General features: G+C 32.1%; 1 pseudogene; it reads left to right on the top strand.

The window, feature by feature from the left end:
* Positions 1-20,233: 20,233 nt before the first annotated feature.
* Positions 20,234-22,078, top strand: LOC145108328 (aldehyde oxidase GLOX pseudogene; annotated as a pseudogene).
* Positions 22,079-24,733: the final 2,655 nt, after the last annotated feature.

The following is a 24,733-nucleotide window of genomic DNA, read 5'->3' as shown; positions in this document are numbered from 1 at the left end:
TTAAACAAATGATCAAGTCATTAAATAAAGAATGAGAGTAAATGATCAAGGTAAAGTTAATAAATGAAAAACAAGAAGAATGTTTGAATGAACTTAGTGAAAATGCCAAAAGTGAGTGAAAGATCTGTTGTTGACTTGTATTGAATGCTCCTTTAAATAGGAGTAAAGGTTACAGCGAATTAACTACAATGTTTACATAGGACCGGACAAAAGAAATATTTCTGGCATTCTGATTGTCCAAATAAGATAAAAGACTAAGTCCTATGAAACGTTACATCAATACAAGTACAAATACAATAAATACTTTAAGACAAAATAAGGTTTTTCCGGATCAGTATTAATTCCAGACGTGAGAGTCACTCCGGAATGTCTTTAGTCTTCTCTTCACCTTCATTCCTGGTCCGGACAAGTTCCAGACCACTTCTCCATTATTGATTTCGGAACACTTACTCCGGAATGCAAGTACTTCGGAATAAGGACTTAGGATTGCTAGAGGTTCACTTTCAGGTTCCAACATCATCGGATTACCCATCTTGTTATTTTCTTCATATATTTTGTTATCGTTGAATCTCAAGATCATAATATTTTGTACAAGCCAATCGTTCAAACAGGATCCTACAATTGGTATCAGATTCGTACCATGAAGATCTAAGCAATTATTTCAAGGGAACGACTCCCGGTCGACTACCTCTATCTTGAAGATTTTTTTATTTTTGTGTATATAATTTATTAGCTTCGCAACCAGAAATTTTTATTATGATTTTTTTGATATTTGAGTGTTGATTGAAGCTTTTTCAATCTTTCTAGAATAAATATTGATGTTGTCTCGTTGATATTTCTGCAAAAAATCCGGGTTTATAAATATTTTTATTTTCCTACTGATGAAAAAGAAGAAGGAAGATGATATTTGTTGTCTAAATCATTTGAAGATTTTGCTCTAGGCATCTTTATGATGTGGAATGAAGACATAATATCTTAGGTTTTATGGTAAAGATGGTTCTTGAGGAAGATATCAAAGAAATTTTCGAGTTCATACATCTTAAAGATTTTTATCTTGCCAAAAGTTTGGAGAAGACCTCTTTTTGAAGATGTTATCAACATTTCTTTTTTTTTAGTTCATATCATTTGCATATGAGAAATCATCAGGGTATGAAGCTCTTATTCTTTAATTTGAAGTTGGTAGATCTTTGTTAAAATGTCTTGGATGTCAAGAAGTTGTTTGGAAAATACATATGTCTTTTACTCCACCATTAATGCATTGCGCATGCCTCCTGACAATCCTTGTGACTTTACCTATCAACCCACCTTTTGTCCCTTATGCTTTGTATTGTACACCCATACCTTTTACTTTAAAGCATGTCTTGTCCCTTACTTTTTACCTTTATCTTTCCTACTTTCTGCCACATTTTCCCTTTCCCACCAACCCATCTTCTCCCCATATGCTTTATAAAATCTTTCCATGGATAATCACGAAGATATAGTCTCTACAGCCTCAAAAATTCATGAAAAACGACATTTTTCATCATCAGCCCACTCATCCTCGGTGCTCAGCACCGGAGCCTCAAGTTAGACCGAAGACATGCCATACCGAGGAGTAACACTCTCTAGACCGAAGACCTACAATCCTCGCTTGCGAGATTCTCTCATAAGCAAATCATGCGAGACACCGCAGACCTGTTACCGTAATCGGCTAGTTTCTTCGTGCTCTGTCGTCGCTCAAAAGCATACCGCAGCTCTAAAGCATACCGCATACCCCTTCTTTGCTATCAAACCTACCCTAGCCTTCACCGTAGACCTCACTGAAGACCTCTATCTTCGGTAATCATCAAGTCTTCGGTGATCACCTCATCTTCACAACCCATCTTCACGGTTGTCTATCTCAACCCTCCTCGCCATTTACCATCAACTTCTCACCCAGCCCTTCCTTCCTCGCAACTCATACCCTCACCTTCTAAACCTAGTTCAGCCAAACACTCTTATACCGCAATCCTCCTTCTTAAGCTTTATTTATTTTATTTTAACACTCATTTAACCTATTTAATTATCACCAATTATTTTTTTAATATTTTTTTCTGTTAGCCTTTTTTCCTTCGCTAAAAACTAAACCCAAACAGATCAAAAAAAAATTCACACCAATTTTCTTTAACACCAATTATTTCTTTTAATTTAAAACCAATTATTTTATTAACACCAATTTTTACCATCATCGCAACCCATGATTGGAAGCACTTTTGTGAAGAATAATTTTTACATGACTCGATTTATTGTCTTCGCAAAAGAGATTATTATTGGAGATTTATTCAAGCTTCGATCGTCACGATGGATTACTTCTTGCTGATTATAATGGAAGAATTTATCATTCTTCGCATGTGGATTACCCTTTAATCAAGATCCGTCGACCAACATTCATTGGATCAGTGTCTTAGGACCAATTATCCTCCATACCGCAGACGGACATCATATTTTTCTTCGCGATGATTTCACCACAGTTTTGTCTGATCAACAAATTTTCTTCACAACCTTCGCTCTACGAAGATTTTTTATAACTTCTCGCTCTTGATCTTCGGTTGACGAACCATGTGTTGATCAAGTGCACTTTATTTATTGAGGACCACTTCAGGAGTTCTGAAACCGCAGTTTGGGTACATCAGCGATTTTCAGTAGAGCAGTGATTTTTATGCAGAGTTCTTATTTGTTACTTTGGTACCTATTCAGACAATTTTTTTTTGCAGAATTATCCGGCTACAGATGACTAGATAGTAATTTTTTTACACTTGTTCTCATGTTTTATCGAGACCCTTCATACATCTAAGGAGAGCATGCGAAGCTCTTGGTATCCAACACTCTCCATCCAGATTTATTTGATTATTTTTTATATCTAGGCATTGGTTATCAAAAATATGGAAAGAATATTATGAGCATCCAGATCATTGGTTATGTTTTTCAGAGTGTGGATTTTGAAGATATCTGGGAAAATGAGATCATTAGTATTTGGGTTGCTAGTTGATCTTGGCTTATCACCTACTCGTTTAGTCAAACCAACGCCATGATGATAATTCTAATTGAAGTTAGAAGTCTGATCCATGTCTGGAATCACTGCAGCTTCTATTCCTAGATCCAGACTTGTTTATTATTCCAACTCTACTGCACGATGTTTTCTCATTTTTAGCATCTTATTCTTTTGAATAATTTTGGGTGTATTACGATTCGCGAACTTGAGATGTTTCAAAATTTTGATGCCGAAGTGTGACTTGATTTTGGGACGTTCAATTTAGAAGTCATTGTGATACACTTTTGAAGTTGATTAGCTTGGTTCATAACATCTATAAACTAGAATCTCACTCTTCAACACCGGAGATGGTTGATCTTCGATGTTTATAAGACTTTAACAATAGAGATTTCATCACCCAGTTTCATAAATCACATACACTACAGAATTTTAGAGACATTTTAGCATTTGGTTTTCATTATGGTCATTTCATTACCGTACTTGCTAGTTGGATATTTGTATTTAAGCCTTTGATGACTGTATTTGTATCCCCTGCAATTTACGACTCTTCAGGGAGAGATTGTTGGAGCATGGAAATGTTGTACAAATTATGAGTGAAAGTTAGGTTATTATATTCCCTTTATTGTTTGTAAGGTACCTCTCACTATAAATAGAGAGGGGGTGGTCATATTTTTAGTGTGCACCAAAAATGTAGTCTCTTTCTAGTTAGAGAGAATGGGAGAGTTATCTCTCCCAACCCATGTGTTCTTGAATATAATATTCTCTCTTTCTAGTAAATCATCATATTACTCATCATGTTATGTTCTTCATATATTTTGTTATCGTTGAATCTCAAGATCATAATATTTTGAACAAGTCGATCGTTCAAACGTGAGCGTACATGATAGTTCAACAAAATCACCATCAACATCTCGGAGCAACAATACTTTGAACATTTCTTTTGTTATGTCCATTTGAACATCGTCAACAACATAGAATTCTACCTTCCTGTCAATAACCCTAGTAGAGGAAATTACACTAAGTAATAGAGAGAAAGGTACGTCTCTATATTTAGAAAATCCATAGAAAAATTACAAATTCTTCTAGTTTTCAGCAATGATTTCCACCTTCACATTCGGTTGGATTAAGTCAAGTCTTGCCTTCACATTTCATGATAAAGTAACAGTAAAATAGGTTTTTTGAAAGCGGATCATAGAGAGCACTGCATTGTTTCTGATTGAGTGTATAATTCAATGCAAATAATTTTTTTTATCAATAATCAATAGGAAAAGCTATCGACGGAACGAACGACAAAGAGGAGGGTTTGAAATTTTACAAGATTGCGATGATTTTCTTGTTGAGTGTGTGTAGTGTAGGAGGAATTTAAAAACTTAATTCATGTGAAATAAATTCGATACACGTGTCATCTAATTATTGGATACTTAAAAGCCTAAAATTCAATAAAAGTATTTAATTCTAGAGTGAATCAAGGAGCAATTATGTTTAGTGTTAAAAATTGAAAAGGAAACTGATGCGCAATCGACTTGATAAACATGTCATCACCTTATTGTATCCTTAAAACCCTAGAATAAAATTATGTTTATTTTCCAATGCCTGATGTGGATCGGTATAATATTCGGTTTCGATAAACTTTAAACCAATGAAAAGTATATATCAGATAGCTACCTCATGCTCAATCAAAAGCAAATAAACTTTTATCAACAATGACGGCTTCATAACATATATTCGATCCTCACACCTGCATAATAATTTGAACATTTTTCAAATTATATTCGGTATAATGTAATGCTTAAAAAGTGGCATGAAGATGAACATCAATCGAAGAAATATTTTGTAGATACTTTTTTCCAATATGACTTTAACAACCCTGTAAGGTCACACCTTATGATCTGATGAGTTAAACACATAATATGTTGTCCACTAGCACCATCTTCAGCACCAGCGCCAGCAATAGCTTAATCAACGACAACGTGATCCTCATGATCTTAGTGATGTGTTTGTATATTAGGTAGATATACTCTATAATTATAGAAAACATATCTAATTTGTAATCTTAGTGATTAGGATCAGACTTTACATAGATTAGAATATATCCCTAAAATAGTGGGATCTTTGTTTCCTTAATAGTATATAGTATACTATTAGGTTTAAACCTTAATAGAGCTTTGTGCCTCGCGTTGTGCGACTTTTCTCTTTGTGAGAACATTTTCTTAGTGAAAACATCTTTGTGATCATCCTTGCTTTTTTGTTTCTGTTTACTCTTTGTTGGTTTTTTATTCTTCATTATTCATACTTGAGTGTGTCCGGTCAATACGAACCTTCAATTAGTATAAGAACAGGTATACAATATATTAAAGTTATCATGTCTTCCGCCTATAATCTAAAATTGTCTGATGTAAACAAGATCCCTCCTTTCGATGAACACAATTTTGCAACATGGAAATCCAAGGCTATGGATTTTCTCGAGATCATGGATTTTTACATACTTGATATCATTAACAAGGATCCTATCATCTCCATGCATCGATCTCCCTATGACAATGCATCTTTCAGTGGACTAAAGCAGTAGTTTGTGTCTAGCTACAACAAGGATGAGAAAAGAGTTCTAAAACTTCAACTTTAACAATTATGTGCAATGTTGAGCGGTATAATATTCAGTTCAGTTACCCTTATATTCGATATCCAAAACTTCAACTTCTATCAAAATTTCCATTCTAAAACTGAAATAATATGTTTTTATGGTAAATGTTATTTATACAAAATTGTTGTTATTTTATGGCTTCTACTATAGGAACTGAAATTAAAAAAAAAAAATTATGGTAAATGTTATTAATTCTTACAAAAATGTTCTTACTTTATGGTTGTATTAATAGGACATGAAAACATATCACAAAAAAAGATGGAATAAAATATAAATTGATATTATATTCATTCTTGATTACAAAAATCCTTTTATGATAATCCAAAAGTATGAGAAAAAAAATAAACATAAATTAAATTTGAAGCAACCTAAGTCTCCCCGTGATAGACATTTCAACGGACATAAAAACATCCAACAAAGACCTTGTCTTCAATCTTTGTTCTTTAGATCAATGAGAAACACTTTTAATCCCAAGTGCTTAGTTAAATCTGAGAAATCTTTGATTCCCTCTAATAGTTTATCATTAACTTTATATTCTTCACTGACGTCACTAAAAACCTTCTTGATCTTCTCCTTGATATCTTTCTCATTGTCGATAGCATGTTGTATCAGATTTGCATGTTGGTTAATTTGGTGAGATAAGGGTTTTCGATTTCTGAGGCCTAAATTTTTCTAATAAAAGTAATCAAATTAAATAAGATTAAATGTAAATATCAAAACTAAATAAAGTATTTAGATATATAATAAGGTGTGTTCACCTCTTCAAATTCATAACACTTGGCAACTAAGAAGACGAAATGTAATTATGACTACAATTAAATAGTAAATAATCATGACCATCTTTGTCGTAAAACAGTAACCATTTGGAAACTGAAAATACTCAATGTAATGACAACTACTCTTTAATATAATAATATGGGGTCATAATAATGTGCATAAATTCACTAAACTCGTTTCCATTTTTCGACACCTAAATTTTATTGACAAAGTTAATCAAAGTACATAAGGTAAATGTCAAGATTAGATTGATTTAATGTAGTGATGACTATTAATATGACAATAATAAAGTGGATAAACTGAACAAAAGTAGTCGAAGTACATAAGATAAATGTAAATATCAAATTGGGTCAATGTAGTGACACCCACTTATTAAAATAATAATATGAGATAATAATAATGTGGATAAATGGACCAAAGGAATTTTCATTTTCCAAGGCCTAACAATCAAAGTAGATAAGGTAAACGTAAACAGCAAAACTAAATAAATGAGCAAAATATATATAAATTGTCACACCCCCAAACCAGAACGGCGGAAACGTCTGGGGACGGATGGAGTGACTTCATGTAGAGTATCATAGCAATTGAATAGTAATGAAACATAGCAACACAAACATTCATACATTTAGATATCGAATATTACATTCTTTACAAACGCGATGTTTCAAAAGTTGACTACAAATAACTGAAAGGTAAGAAAAACATAAAATGACGATGTCGACCCTCAAGAAGGGTTGAGTACCTGCCTGATAGATCCCTGAGAATACAAGTCGCTTTGAAAATCGTCAACTAAAAAGTTGGTGAGTTCATAAGCATTTTTGTACGAAATAATTTTACACTTGTTTAGAATAGTTCTCGTAGTAATCCGGTATTTTCTATAAATAATAAAAAAAAAGGTTTGCAGTCTCGTTCTAAAACCATGAATATATGCATGCAAATCCTTTATTTCTTTTGTTATACTTGTAAAGAGTGTGTTCCCAGAAAATTCAATATTTTCATAAGTATGAATTGAAAGTGAAAGTAGTTCCTTGATATCCTTTCCTTGTAAAGTAATAACATATAGTTCCAGAAAAATGCAGCACTTTCCTTAAACATAAACTGTGGTCTTAAATCCTAAGACCACGATGGAGGTGAATGTCATATAGAAAATAGCTTATAGTTTCATTTCTTTCAATAAAACTAATGAAGTAAGCTTCCCGTAAACCAGGTATTAAAACCCCAAGACCAAGATGGAGGTGAATATCACACAGAAAATAGTTTATAGTTTCATTTCTTTTAATAAAACTAATGAAGTATAAGCTTCTCGTAAACCCAAAAATCTTTTTGTTTATCCCTATGTGAGTCGTTACAACCATACTAATGACCTAAACGCCTGGCTTGTCGTTTTTCAGGCGTTAGTTTCAAAGATATTTGTCACCCTAGACTGGCCTAGTCTAGCTGTAGCGAACAGCTCAGGTGTGGAGGTGTCAACCCCGTATAGATCTATACACAATTACCCCGCTCTCCCTCCAAGAGACTCTGGTTATAACTAACAGGACTTACCGCGTACGCTAAGTAGGTACGACTAAAGGTGTCTCACAAGAGCATTAACAGATTTACGTGAACTATGACTCCTTTTCTTGTAAAGACAGGATGGTTACACCTTTAAATGATTAAACATGTCTTTGAAAATATTGGGTCGTGACTTCCAAACTATACTGATTATAGTTTATCTTGTTGGTTTGAAATTATCTATATACTCTTTTATATAAGTATAAAGGTGTGTTCCAGCATGAAAAATATGAAATCCAAACATAGTATTTAGGTATTAAAACCTACTACATTAGTAAATGACTATACTATACCAAAGTTTACTAGTAAATATATCTTTTTAATAAAGGTTCCCAAAAGCCATATAGTTACAGATCTTAACTTTTCTTATGATTTTATAATATTGATCATGTTAGTTTTGCTGATATATATACATATCACAATATTTATACCAAAACTAGAGTATACCATAACTTGTACAAATAATAATTTATCCTTAACATAAAGATGAAAAACTTGGGGTTATTTGTGGAGTAAACAAAGTTTGACTTGTATCCCCCCCCCCCTAAAACATAGAAAAGCTTAAAAATATGGGGGTATGAAGCTCACCTTGGTTTAGTTCGGTGGATGGTTGGAAATGATGTTGAGAAGTTTTCAAGCCTAAGCACTTGAAGAGTTTGAAAAACTCTTTGGAACTTAGTATATCCTAAGAATATTAACACATAATATTATGTGTAAATAAGATGAAATAAACAAAATAATGTGTGAAACCACTAGCTAAACTCAAAATACTTACAAGGATCTAGGGATGATACTTGGAAGAATGTGGAGCTTGAAAGATCCTAAGCTTGTTCTGGAGGAAGTATGCTTTGTTTGCTAAGTGAAGTGAATGAGGGATTTTAGAGGGAGTGTGTGAAATAATCAGAGAGTAAAATGGGGAAAAGGTGAGGATTAACAAAGGGGTTCTTATTTAAATAAGAGGAGTGAGGTTGATGTGAAGTTTGCTTTGAGGACTGTTGGTTATCTTATGGATACATGGTGGTTCCTACACGGTTAACTGGGATTTCATTGGAAACAAGAGAGATATCAAGTCCTAGAGTCAACCCTTTTTGTCTTATCCTCATTCAAATCTGTAAAATCCTTAAGATATGAAGTTGTTTTCGTTTAGGTATGGTCCACTAAGGAGTTTTCGCCCAAACTTTACGCCCAAGGATTGATTCCCTAGAGTGTTTACGCCCTAGCATGGGTTCCCAAAGGTGTTTACGCCCGAAGATTGATTCCTAAAGTATTTTACGCCCTAACATACCTCCTTTAAGGTGTTCACGACCAAATAAGGTCCACTAAGTGGTGTTTACAGCCAATAGATGGCCCATTAGGGGTGTTTTTGGATCTTAGGTTTCCAAGGCTTCTAAGAATCTAAATCCTTAAGTCATATACATCAACTAACTTTTAAACTTATTACTTAGACTTGTGTTGATTTCCTTTTGACTCCGTAAGGCTTGTTGACTTCATTTGCCTTTCAAAAGTTCATTACAACTTGGCTTTCAATGTTCCATTGCATCAAGTGCGTTGTGAATCTACTGATATCTGAGTGAAGTTTGACTTAGTTTGCTCGAGGATTTTTCAGTTTGTCACATAAATGAGTATACGGCCCGATTTTCTAACCAAAATTTTCCATTTTAAAGGGTAATACTTCTTTCAAACATTCATTTATAATAAAAACCATTGTTTGATAATCAAAACTCAACTATTCAAATCATACTATACAATCAAACATGTGGAATTCTCAAAACATGATGTTGATATGCGTGTACATTAAGCCTTGCCCTTTTTCCAGATCCAATGAAGTACCTGAAAAACAGTTAATTAAGAAATGTAAACCAAAGCTTAGTGAGTTCCCCAAAATTTCACATACAACAATACACATAAAAGCATGCAAGCAAGGCTCTCGGAATTAAAACTAGTCTGCATGAACAGTATTAAGTATCTAGGCTCATAAAACTTTAGTTGATCTTGCCATCAACTCGCCCCCTTGTAAATGTCTAGACTCACATCACTCAATTTTGATCTTGTCATCAAGTCACCCATTTAACCCTCAGCATAAACTTATCTACCTACATCTTGGCCTTTCACACAAAGCTGGAATACCTCAGCCCACATTATATATATATATATATATATATATATATATATATATATATATAGGTAAACAAAGAACGCAGCATCTGTTAAGGTTGTCAAGCCCAACAAATAAAGGCATACAATAGACTTCAAATACGCAACTCAGATGCAATAAAAGGTAATACAAGCTAAGCATGGTTGATCCACAAAGACACGAGAAGAATGTAAATACCTTTTGCACAAGGTACAATAATAGTCACGGAAAGGGGGGTTTATATGCAATGATTTAAACAAGAGAATAAATAAATAAGTAAATACTCGACTAAATGAAATAAATTCAGAATTTATGAGGACTCCAACTCTATGAAAGACAGTTTAGCAATGTGATTCCATGGATGATGTCACACCCCGCTAAAGTGGAAACACGAGGCGTGTCAGTACAAAGGGTCTCATAGCAAAAGTTAAAAGACAACTCCAACCATAGTATTAAAAAGCTTTAAAAATTATAATAAGTTTCAACAACTATTAAGAGTAATTACAACGTATTAAAATAGAACAACATATGCAAATGCTCATACAAGTGTTGTGTCTCTACGTGCCTCTTACTAGGTGGTTCCTGAAAAAGCATGTAAAACGAGTGTCAACTATAAAAATAGTTGGTGAGTTCACAGATTAAAAATAATATTGGTTTCATGAATCGTAATCAAAGTTTTGATAGAAGTTTCCATAAATAAATTACATTGCTAAAATGAGTAAATAAGTTTGCATAAACAAAGTTTGTTGTCATCATGAGAAATAAAGTACGTTGTCCAAATAAGATGCAACGTTCATATTCTCATGGGAAATAAAGTTCGTTGCTAAAAAGAGTAAAAAAGTTTCATTGCTATAATGAGCAACCATGTTCATTAATACAAGGAGCAAACAAGTTCATTGCTAAGACAAGTAAATAAGTTTCCAGTAATAAAAGTTCGTTGCTATAATGAGAAACAATGTCCATTACTATAATAAGTAAAATAGTTTGCATGTATATGAGCAAACAATGAGTTCACGACCAAGCCTATGACTGATGCCCTATCAAGATCTATGCTTATCGTTCCATTGAAGCTTTGAAAAACAATAAATGTGATTTTTTTAACTCGGAACCCAATTTTTGTTATTTATTTGTGTTTAATAACAATAAAAATCAAAAGTAATGGTAAATAGTAATAAAAAAATTCTCAAACTTCCTGGAGGACGTTGGTTTATAGTATAGGTCATTCATCAATTTTTCCAAAATTTATTTATTAGTGTAAGTATTTTATATGCTTTAACACTCTATTTTCTTATTATTTTCATGTAAAAGTAAAGAAAATATATTTGGAGCTGAAAACTTTCATAATACATCTTCATACTCTTCATACGATTTACTATCTGTGAAAAAAGTGTTCTCATTTTGGATGTCGAAAAACATGCCTAAAGGCTCAATAGATTATAGAGAAAAACTTGGTTCTTGTGATTTTGGTAACAATGTTGATGTCACTTTGAGAATTTTTATAACATTTTATCTTTACTTTTAAGTTATGATCTTTTTGTACCTCTGATTTTATAATGCTAGGAGTTCAAAATAATTTTTGAAGGATTTTTAGTGATGATTTACCCTCTTTAACATGCAACACAAAACTAATATTCATATGGAAAGTGTTGTTGGAGCAACAGTTTTGTAAAAATTATTCAAAAATCGAAATATTAATGTTTTTCCTTGAGACCACTTGGATTGGAAAGCTAACTCGAAGTATTATAATTCAGAAAAAGAATCTCGATTTTTGGTTCAGAAATGAGTGAGATATAGTAGTTCAAAGTCAGGTAAACAAATCTGGCAGATTGCATACATGATGATAGGTTAGAAAAATAAGCTTTCATCATTACTTTGAGTAAATCCTTTGAAATCTTTTAAAGACATCATGACTCATGCATGTTATACTCATGTTTCCGGAGATCAAAAGGTTTAAAATCATAAAATACTTACATGTATTCATGTATAAAATCTTGTTTCTCGTGAACTCTTAAAAATGAGTTTTATGTTGTTTATAAGAAATCCTTTGATCCAAACATTTGAGTTTGAGTTTTAGACTATGAATATGAATTAATGAACATGCATGAAGTTAAAAATAAGTTATTGATGCTTTAGAAATGATTTAGGTAGAAAAGACTCAAAATATCAAGAAGAAAGTGTGAAAATCACCATTGATGATGGTTTAGAGCTTGCATGTGTTCATATTTGGTCTCAACTTTGGTTAGATCATGGATTATCACTATTTTCATAATATGCAACATGTTTATAGTGATAATCTACAAACATCAAGATCAAAGAAAAGAAAGGGTCATAAAATCCGAAAATAAAAGATGAAAATAACAAGGAAACTTGTATAAATTGTTATGGATCTTCAAAAGATGTAAGCTCTTACCTTTTTCTTTGTTATGTAGCTTCAAAAACACCCAAATATCTCCTGAATTTCGTGGGTTGGAGGCTGATTTTTAGAGAGAGAGAGAGTGTGGGGTTTTAGAGAGAAGAAAAGAGAGAAAATAGAGATTATGTCTCTCTGGATACCCAATCTTTCTCGTCATCTCTTTGAGGTTGCTCTCCACCAAAATCGGTCACCAAAATACCGAAATGTGTGTAAGCTCATTAATAAACTAATGTAAAAATCTCTCCCAGTTAGTCTGTTTCTATGTTCGTCATCTTCAGAGAGAAGGAAGAGAGAATTGTAGAGAGGGAAAGGAAGGTGGAGTGTGGGAGATGGTCTAATGAATAGGGTGTGCCTTTTGAGTGAGATAGAGATATGGGGAGAGTGTAATACCCTCTCTTTCTCTTTTCTCTTTATAAAATTTAAATCTTTTATAAAAGTATCAAAGTTTTATAAAATATACAACTTAACCTAGCTTTTATCCTAATATTTTCCATGGAAAAACCATTATATTTAAAAAAAAATAGAGGTTAAATTTTATATATTTAGGTTTTTACGGCATTTAGGGTTTTTGAGAGTTTGTGAATCTTTGCATATCAAAATTACTTGAATTTTGAGACTTCAAACTATTTTAGAGTTTCATAACACTTATTCAAATTAGAAATAATGTTTGTAATTTATTTTTATCGGTTTATTGGCATTTCTATGTAGTGGTTACGAGATTCAAGTGAAATGGAAGAATCAAGTATACTAGTCCAAGTTTTTAACTTAGACTTAAGTTCCTATGACACTCGAACCTAATTTCTACTACTAGGTCAAGTGCATGATGTGTGTATATGATTCATGAAAAGGTTTTCAAGTCAAGGAATGACCCAAATTTGAAAAGTTGTTACAGTTAAAGTAACTATAGAAGTCACGTATCAATGTGAAATCTAAGTACACTATCCATTGTTTCTAATTGTTTCCAAGTTTCTAGTAGGTTATAACTTAGCTTCTAGTTACTAAGTCTAGTATGTGTCGTGCCTATACGTGCAACTAAGTTTATTCAAATCTAGAACTGTCTCGAATTTTGACTGTTGTCACTGTCTCCCTCGGTTGAAAGAATTTCGTCCCGAAATTTAATTCGTGACGTGTTCTATTAGAACTTAGCCGAATAGAAGTGTATAGTTGGAGAGTTGGTGACTTGAAGAACCTTGGATTAACTCCTCAAGGGAGAGTCAAATCATTTAGTTATAATCAGGTTAGTGTTTCCCTAATTCGAGTCCTGCGGTCTAGATTGTGGGGAATTAGAATCATGGAAATCATGATCTAACAATGGCAACCTAGTTGAAAAAGATTATCTAGTTAGATATTATCTAACTTAAAAGAGCGTTATAAGTTTTTCTGAAGCATCAACTGCATTGAGTGCTAAGTCTGCATTGATCCTTAAGTCGCATTCTAAATCATCACTAAGTGTAAAGTCGTCGTCTAATAAAGAAGAGATTAGGAACAATTTGTTCACTTTCGGGTTGGCTACTAAATCTGGAAAAGATATATTACTAAATAAGAATGGGAAGCACGAATGAAAGAGAAGCAATCAAGGGTAAGTTCCTAATGATACGTGCTAAGGGTAGGCAACGAAGTTTTGGTACATCTCAAGTGTAAAGACTATTTAAGCGTCGTCTACAAAATAATTTACGAAAGGGCCAAGGATTTCCAGCCGAAGCTATATTTACTACTACTGTTACTCTTGCTACAATAAGACCATATTCGACGAATATATATATATATATATATATATATATATATATATATATATATATATATATATATATACATATATATAGAGTCATTGTTGCAAATGGAGGTGATGAAAGTTTATGATAAATTAAATCACATTGTGTAGATAGCATTTTGAGTGTTTAGAAATGATAATTAATCTCACTGTTATCAAAATGTGTAATAATTCCAAGAAAATGAAGATACATGTGTGGCGATCAAACAAATTAGTAAAATAATAAAGAGATTAATTTGTGTTAAAGGTTTAAGTCGTCAATGAGGGAATTTATATAGAAATATTCATATTAAAATTTTTGAAAAATTGGCCAATTGTTTAAATCAAGACAAATTCAAGTTTACGAAGAGTCAGAATATTATGAAAACAAGTTTGAGAGTTTAGGAACTTATTGGAAATTGCAAAGTAGAATGCTATTTTTGAGAAAGGTGTAAAAATATCGACCATTGAAAATAGTGCATTCTCAATTTAATGGATCTAATACAACATTCCTTTGGAGGATAGGTAGTCGTAACATTTAAAACCTGTTATGCTTTTTTTTAAAGAAAAGAAGGAACATAAGAAAATAGGTTCTTCACATATATTTTCTAGATTTTGAAAAATGATAAGAACAAGGGTAGTCACCTTGTGTATTAATTGTATGGGAAATACAATGAAAATTGCGCTTTTAATCAAAAAAATTAAATTTAGAACAAAAAACAATGAAAATAAGGATTACGCATTTATGGTAGGTTTAATAATAAAAACAAAATGTATATGATAAGAGATGTAGTTAATTATATCACGGTTGACTAAATCAAAATTATGCCTCATGACAGTACACGTATTGCTTGCTCAAAACGAAAGGGTAGACTTATGGTCTGTATGTGTAAGAACATGGTACCAAGAGAAGCAAAATAGACATAAACAAAGTTAGACAATGTATTATGTTATTATTATGGATGTGCGAGATCTCAAATCAGATAGAGAGCAATAAATAAAGTGTAGGGGAAAGAAATGGAAGGTAGCAGCAGCAATGATTGTTATTCTTAAAATTTTAAGGACAATATCTGTAAGTAGATTTAAAACTTAGGTTGAGATATATTTCAATCGTCAATCCTTGATGTATGTTGATGATTAAATAGACATGTGGAAGTTTTAAAGTGTTTGCTAAAAATCATGAGTTATCTTATTAAGTTAAACTTCATTTGTGAAAAAGAAGAAGCACTAAAACTGGTAATTAAAAATACGACAGTTTTGACATTTTAGATTGGATTTCAACAATGGTTAAAACGGATAAGGTAAAGAATCAATATATTTAGAAGAGTAATTATACATTGTTGAAAGTGTGCCACTGGAAATTTAAAAGTGAACACTAAGTTTTGCAATGCTGTAAATTTTAAAAACTTTACAGATTATAAAACTAATTTGAAATAAAATAAACAAATGAGGAATGTTCTGAAACGTAGGTATAGGTGATGTCTTGTAAACACGTTTGGAGTAGAAAGTTGTAAAAATATCATGTTGGGTTTCAAGAAAACACATTTAAGTAAAGTACAATGCCTAAATGAGAAAGTGGTCAAAAGAGTCAAAACAAAAGTGGTTTTGAAAGATCTGATGAAACTTTTACACATAATATGAACTTCAATGTCATATTTTTAAGTTTTATAGAATAGAGTTTAAACACTTTTATAAAATAAAATGTTTCTAAGTTTTTCGAAAACGTGCCAAAATGTTAAGCAAGGTTTAAAATAATTTATATGCCCTTAAAAAGTACATCTTTCAATTGAAATGGGTTTGAAATGAAATTGAAATAGCAAGGTTAATACCAATATTGGTTAAATTGAGTTTTTGAAGAAAAGTGTTAAGTTAAAACAGGTTGTTAAAAGTAGACTTGGTTGTTTTTAGCGAGAAATATAGCTTACATTGTTAGGAAATGTCTAGTAAGTTATATGAAGTGGTTACAAATTATTGTACTGATGGTAAATAAAACTAGTAAAGTGAAATAGGTTTGGTGAAAAATTAAGAAGCAAGAACTAAGTGGATTAGTGTAACTAGTCACATCAAGTCAAAATCAAGTTGAACAACAACATTGAGAACTAGAACTAGAACCATTCAATCAAATTGGTTACAAGTTTATTTCATTTTCTGCATGTTTTTAAAGTAGACTGTTATTTTATTATTTTACTTTTGCAAACAAAACCCCATTTTGTGATCAAAGTACCTTGCGCAAAGAAGTATAGACTTCTATCTCGTGTCTCTGTGGTTCGACCATGCTTGCAATGTACTACTTTTTAATGCATTAAAAGCAGTGTATTTGAAGTCTGTACCCCTATTATTTGTTGGGTTTGACACGCCTAACACCTCATATTTGTTTTTGCCACGGTCCTTAAATCGGTTTGGACCAGGCTCATAACATAACTTATTATAGTATATAAACTCTCGTTTATAAAAAAAATATAAAATAAAATAATAAAAGATAAAAGTTGAATAGAAGATCCATGCATCTAATGTTTTTCACTTGAGTTATACATAAATTTAGAAAGGTTAATTAATGTTGGCTGCCATAGAAAACCTTAAGTTCACATGTTTATTAGTTGGAGGCTTTGACGTGATTGAAAATTAGAGTCTTCACATGTGTCTTTTTGTTCTTTTTGAGTGAACCGTGTTTAGTTTTTTTTTTACAGATTAATTTTATAAACCAGTTTGTAATAAAAATGTTATGTTTGGTGTTTCATACTTAGTTTATTTATCAAGTTTTTTAAGTTATTAAGTTTGATAAACGAAAAAAATTGCTTATAAGTTTAAAAAAATTAAACTATTTAGTAATAATTTTCCAATGAGCTTATGGAGATTTTTTGAAATTTTTCCAATTATATCATTTATTATTATTCAACTAACTGTTATAATCAAAAAATTATTAATCTCGTGAGCCATATTGAAGCACATGCATATTCTAAAATTATTATATAATTTTTTAAGTCAAATAACATTAAACATGTCTAAAATACTAATGACTTTGTAAATTTTATTACAACTAAAAGCATATAAATTAAATAAAGTTTAAATGACATAAAGTATAAAAACATAAATATCATTTTTCCCGGTTAACTAAATTATTAAAAAACATTATAATAATATGATATGCACTTTAATTAAATCCTCCTTAATAAATAAAAATTTTTTTGCCACATGTCAATCTCTCATGAGTTTTGACACTTGTCATTTTGTGGTATTTTTGAAATAAATATTATCCACATGTCAATTTTTGGTTGTTTCAATTTTTAAAATTAAATTCATATACTTATATATGTAAAGTATTAAATATCATATATATGATATTAAATTGCAATAAATACATTTTTTCATTTCTTATTTTAAAGTTATACATTAAAAAATATTTTCTGTTTACACTTTAATTAAATTAATTATATAAACGAGTTTGTAATAAAAATGTTATGTTTAGTGCTTCATAGTTAGTTTATTTATCGATTTTTTAGTTTATTAAACTTGATAAACGAACAAAATAATTTATAAGTTAGTTTTTTTTTAAAAAAAATATTCAATAGTTTTCCAAGATTTCTTTTAATTTTCCAATTATACCCTTTATTATTATACAACTAATTGTTTTAATCAAAAAAAATTATTAATCTCGTGAACTATATTGAAACATATTCTAAAATTATTATATAATTTTCTAAATCAGATAACATTAAACATGTCTAAAATAATGACTTTATAAATTTTAATACAACTAAAAACATAAAAATAAAATAAAATTAGAATGACATAAAGTATACAAACATAAATATTATTTTCGCAGTTAATTAAATTATTATAAAAACATTATAATAATATTATATACATTTTGAAAGTTTAGTATGGCGTTGGTCGCAAGAAACATCTTCTTTCAACATATTTGTTTTTCTTTTTATTCTTTATATTGTAAAGAACTAAACGATTTGGTAATTTTTTATTATTTTTTAGTTTAAACACAAATATTGGAATTGCTGTTATTTAACATTTATTTTAATTTAACGAAATATATCGTGTTTGTTTTATATTATAACATTATATCATTCTTATATACATAGATTTTAATGTCATTTTACCGTTCTTACATTTCCCAGCTAGTTGATATGTCATATTTTACCAAATATTATCTTTTTATCAGCTACTTTTTAATTTGCGGTTAATTTTTCAACTATCATTTAATTAATCTTGATCCTGTAATAAAAGGAAGATAGTGAAAAAATTTCTTATCTTGTGACGCAGAATAAAGGGTTCTTCGTGGAGGAACCAAATGACATTTTATTCCTATAGAACATCTAGGAATAAAATGATTGAATTGGAAATATCGACAAATTCTTGTGGAGTCCAAAGAAATGAAAATAAATAAAATGTCAACTTGTTCCAATTTTATTTTTATTGAAATTTAGTATCAAAATAACGGATATAACAATAATTCAACGGGGTCATGTTATCATTTAGTTAGCGGTTAAATTAAACATATATTTCATCCAAAATCATCATTTAAAACATAGCCACAATTAGGGGTGTGCGCGGTGCGGTTTATACCCAAAACCACAAACCGCACCGCATATGCGGTTTGAGTTTATCGGAAACAGCAAACCGCACCGCGAAAGCTATAAACCGCGTCGTGCGGTGCGGTTTGATGCGGGTGGTTTTGTGCGGTTTTGCGGTTTTTGAGGTTTGAAAAAATCGCCTACATGATGTAACATATTATTAATCTTAAATACGTAATTACAAAATGACATTCTCGCATTTCATTATGATTTAGATGTGGAAAATTAAGTTTCATGCAACATTTTGTATATAGTTTATATCTTTGTTTATTGATACGACGATACAATATCCATTTGTATAACTTATATGTCTGACTAATAGTGTCACTTTTAACAAGATCTATGATTATAGGTGGTTTTTAAAAACAATACTATTAAGAATTAATTAATATCATAATAACAATAATTAAAATACATAGATAGTACTTAACTGTGACATTGAATCAAAAAACATATACATAAGATGTGAAAAGATGTGAAGTTCTTTATATTCAATGATGCAAATCATAACAAATGTTGGTTAAGCTTACAAGTGCAATCTTGAAATTTTAAAGATATATAAGAATAAACTATAATAAGCATTTGGTTATCTAGTTATGCATTTCCGTATATATATATATATATATATATATATATATATATATATATATATATATATATATATATATATATATATATATATATATATATATATATATATATATATATATATATATATATATATATATATATATATATATATATATATATATATATACACACATGCGGTGCGGTTTGGACCGCAATCTTGTAATTATAAACCGCAAACCGCACCGCAAAGTGTGGTTTAATAAAATTTCAAACCACAAACCGCACCACTAAAGTTCTAAACCGCGTTATGCGGTGCGGTTTGGTGCGGTGCGGGCGGTTTATGCGGTTTGTGCGGTTTTATGCACACCCCTAGCCACAATGTTAGCATATAGTTACATAAACATACTTTTCATCCAAAATCATCATTTAAAACCGATACGCACTTAGAGCATCTACAATTGTGAGTTCAATGAGAGAGTTGAATGAGGTGGCAAGTCCATGTGTCATTCAATGGATGAAACTCTACCATTATAAGATGTCACCTTGGCATTCAATGGATTTAAAGTTCAATGGTCATTGAAATGAAAGTTTTTAATTCTTAAATATTTACTATAAATTAAATTTTGTAACATTTTATTGAACTTTGTAGAGTTGAGAAAAAAAAAAATAGAGTTAGATGATAGAAAGATAATGTGGCACCACCCTTACATGTGTGGAGTTCGTGTAACTTTAGCAACCTCAGCTCTTCTATGACTAGTACTTAAAAGGTGACCACCACAACCTCTAGGAAAACAGAAAATCTCGACAGATATACCCGCACCTAAACTCATGGCCATTTATCTCCAAATCCTCTTCTTCGCTCTCCTCCATACTCCGCCATGTTCCGCCACTGGTGGATCCTGGTCCATCCTCCTCCCAAGCATCGGCATCTCAGCGATGCACATGCAGCTTCTCCCAAATGATCGTGTTGTTATGTTTGATCGTACGGACTTTGGCACCTCCAGAATCTCTCTTCCTAATGGCAAATGCCGCCACAACTCAACCGACTGCTCAGCCCATTCCGTCGAGTATGATGTTGCATCCAATTCCATACGTCCACTTATGGTACTCACTGATGTTTGGTGCTCATCTGGAACTTTAATGCCCAACGGAAGACTTACACAGACCGGAGGCTGGGGTGATGGTTCTCAGGTTGTCCGAATTTATAGATCATGTGATACATGCGATTGGCAAGAGATACAAAATGGTTTGAATCAACCCAGATGGTATGCAACCAATCAAATACTGCCTGACAGTCGCCAAATTATTATTGGTGGTCGTCAGACGTTTAACTATGAGTTCTATCCTAAGATGTCGGCGACAGAGACCTCTTACAGTTTACCCTTTTTGGTTCAAACGAGTGACCTTAACATTGAAAATAATCTGTACCCATTTGTATTTCTCATTCCTGATGGTAATTTGTTCATTTTTGCAAATAATCGTGCTATTTTATTCGACTATTCAAGGAACAAAGTGGTCAGGAATTACCCAACAATGCCAGATGGTCAACCAAGGAATTACCCAAGCACGGGTTCTGCAGTTTTGTTACCTTTGCAGATAAAGAAAGGGTCAGTGAATACTGTTGAAGTATTAGTTTGTGGGGGAGCACCCATAGGAGCATTCATTAATGCATTAAAAGCAAAATTTGATAGAGCCTTGGATACATGTGGTCGGCTTAAAATATCAGACCAAAATCCCGAATGGCTCATGGAAACCATGCCTTTAGCTCGAGTATTAGGTGACATGTTGTTGCTACCGAATGGACATGTATTGAATATTAATGGTGCGTCTGCAGGGTCTGCAGGGTGGGAGCTTGGAAGGAACCCGGTTCTGAACCCAGTAGTTTACCGACCGGAGAACCCACTTGGGTCTAGATTTCAAGTGCAAAACCCAAGCAACAAACCTCGAATGTACCATTCGACAGCGGTTTTGCTAAGAGATGGTAGGGTTCTTGTAGGTGGAAGTAATCCTCATGATAAATATGCATTCACGGACGTACTTTACCCAACTGAATTGAGCTTGGAGACATTTGCGCCCTCTTATCTGGATCCAAGCTCATCCATATTACGTCCTAATATTATCTCGCCCAAACCCAAAGCTAAGATGCACTACGGTGAACAAATTATCATTAAGTTTACCATAACAGGCCATGTCAATCTTAGTTTGATCTCAGTGACAATGATAGCACCTTCATTTAACACGCACTCGTTTTCTATGAATCAAAGGTTGTTGGTGCTTGACGGTGGTAACTCCACCAAGGCTGTCGTCGGACGGTCTTACTATACAGTTGAAGTAACAGCGCCTCCATCCGGTAACATTGCTCCTGCTGGTGATTATCTTCTATTTGTGGTACATAATGAAGTACCGAGTCCAGGCATTTGGGTCCGAATTCAGTGATAAAAAAGCAGTCCACAGCATCATTAATGTGGACTTTATAGCACTCATATATGGTTTTTATTGTACTCTTATTTATAAAGTGTAGATATGATATATGATTTGTTTGTAATTGTAAGTTTAAGAATATATGTGATCGATCAAAGATTGTTTGGGTGTTATTTAAAAGAAAAAACTTGCATAATGTTTAAAAAATTGAAACTTAAATAAAAATCTGCATTTTGTTATTTTGGTGGTTTCATTTTGTAGTGATTTTGGTCATGACCCGTATATATAAGACCATTGGGTATGCTATGCTCTTGGACTGGGGCGGCTTAAGTGTTTACCAAACTAAGCAAGGGTTTAGGGCCCCTGATTCTATTAGGCCCTCAATTTTAAATCCTATTCAGTAATTCTAGTCCAAAAACTCTCGATTATTCCATTCTTACGCACGCCTGAGGGAAGCGACGACCTTCTAATCTGTTCTAGTGTTCTTCTAATCTTCTTCCTTCTCGGCTTCTCCTCCTGTCCTCCAATCTCTATTCCAGTCTAGTCAAAAAGTGAAACGCAGAAACGTAGCAGCCTGATTGTGATTCTCCATTGACCATTGTTCAAGGGCGTCAAGAGGACAAGACCTCAACTGATGATGAACTGAAACGCAGAAACAGTATGTAATTCTCCATTTGAGTTTTCATGTTTTCCAATTTCCGTTATCTAATCACTTATTTAATTTTCAAAAAATTTGAGTTGACGACTTTTTGGAAGTGAAAGATTAAGCAATTCTTGTATCTACCATTTATATACTTTTTAAAAGTGAAAGATTAAGCAATTGGTGTATCTATCATTTATATACGATTGTTATAATTAAGCAAGTGCTCTATGGTTTGTGCCAAAACCAATGGATAATAATGAGTCGATATCCCCTGAAGAATTGGGAAATATCGGTGAAAGTGAAATTAAATTAAAAAGTAATGGGGATTTGAGTGATTCGTTGATTAGGAATTATGTCATGTCTATTTATCCCTCTTATGTGGACTGTGATTGTGGATTTATGGTAGAAATAGTTGAAACTGAGATCTATTAAATCTGTAATATGTATTACCGTATACATATATGAATATAGATACAATAATATTTCAGAAAGAAAAAAAATGATGAATTCATATCTCTATAATCTATAAATTTGTATTTTGTATTAGATCTCTGTAATATTATTTCAATGACTTACAACTTTTTCATGTTTTTCATAAGGGATAGCTCAAGGGCCCAAATTTTTCGTCCACTTAGAGCCCCCAAACTGGTTGAGTCACCCCTACTCTTGATCGTGTATAGTCTCAACATCAGCACCTCCACCTCCACCTCCACCTCCACGTGGACGGATGGTGTTTTTTTCTACCATGTTGTAAAGAGATACCAAAATATATATATATATATATATATATATATATATATATATATATATATATATAGAGAGAGAGAGAGAGGGGTGGACGGTGGACGGTGAGCAAGAGAGAGGGGCATGGTAAGTTATAGCGCTTCCCATGTCATGCCATGCCAAATACCTTCCATGCCCTTAGGAGGAGGTGTTCACCTCTTCCATGCCTACCATGTAATCACCACACCAAGAGCATCACTACTACAAAAAAGCTTATAGAACCCGGTTTAAAGAATTAAATAACCCGGTTTTGAACCGGGTCTTATAGTCGGCGAGTCCTATACGAAATAATGAATAAAACCCGGTTTCAAAACCGGGTCCTATCTTCCTGGAAAAAACTCGGTTTCTATATAAAAGTCGGGACATATAAGGATTTTCAGAACACGTAAAACCAGGTTACATAAAGAGATTAGGCCACGGTTTTACCACACAAAACCGGGTCATTTAATGACAAAAGAACCCGTTTCTAATCCTCAAAACCTGGCCATATAATGACTAAATTAGCACCAGGTACATTCAAACAACCGTTTCATATAAACAAAGCTGATTTTTTTATAATATTCTTCTTTTTTCTAAAAATAACTATTGGAATTTACATCCAAAATTACTCTACATTGCAATTAACCACCACCACAAGTATGCAAAAACCAAGACTAACATCCAAAACACATATTCAATACAAAGAGTAAGCTCTAATAAACAAATTATGTTAGTATAGACATGCAAAATAACCAACCATTATAGTCATTGATATAAACATGTTTTAAGTGTCATAATAACTCATTAATTTGGTCATATCTTACTACATAAAAATTTACAAAATAGAAATAATTATCACATCCAAGTGGGATTATCACATAATCAAGTGTAGTAGCTATCATCCATCCCCGCTGAAAAATAAACACAACAAATAATGAGTTTTTTATCTAACATTTCAAAACTATTGAATTTAAGAGACAGTCATTAAACAAAAAGCAGGATGTTATAAAGATTAACATATACATTTTTAGGCAGCAACATCATTCATTTCTTTGGCCCACATAACAGTTGTCATAACCAACGCCTTCTCCTTTAAAGGAGTTTTTTTCATTTATAGGGTACCAAACTATAGGAAATATAAAATTAAAACTAATCAATAACTAAACTGATAGTTTCTTGCTACAAACAAAATGAAAAAGTACTTTGTTACTCCATTCGGGAATCCATATTGTAGGTCATCACGAAATCAAACATCTATTTCATTACATAGTGCTCACTCAACTAACTCTCAGATACGCCAAGTTGGTTGCACTAAAATTATGATATAAAGTAAGCATAAATAAGATAAGTGAAACTACAACATCTAATTGTTTGATAAGTAATAAGATAAATTACCTCAGCCATCATCTATACAATTGGAGCTGATTCATACCAAGCAAAAGCCTTGAAAATAAACAAGCAATTGAGTTATGTTC

This window comes from Lactuca virosa, chromosome 4 (assembly GCF_052849685.1).
Source record: "Lactuca virosa cultivar CGN04683 chromosome 4, Lactuca_virosa_CGN04683_v6, whole genome shotgun sequence".
Classification (NCBI taxonomy): Eukaryota; Viridiplantae; Streptophyta; class Magnoliopsida; order Asterales; family Asteraceae; genus Lactuca; species Lactuca virosa.
The sequence above is the reverse complement of the archived record's forward strand: the minus strand, read 5'-3'. Positions and strand labels throughout refer to the sequence as shown.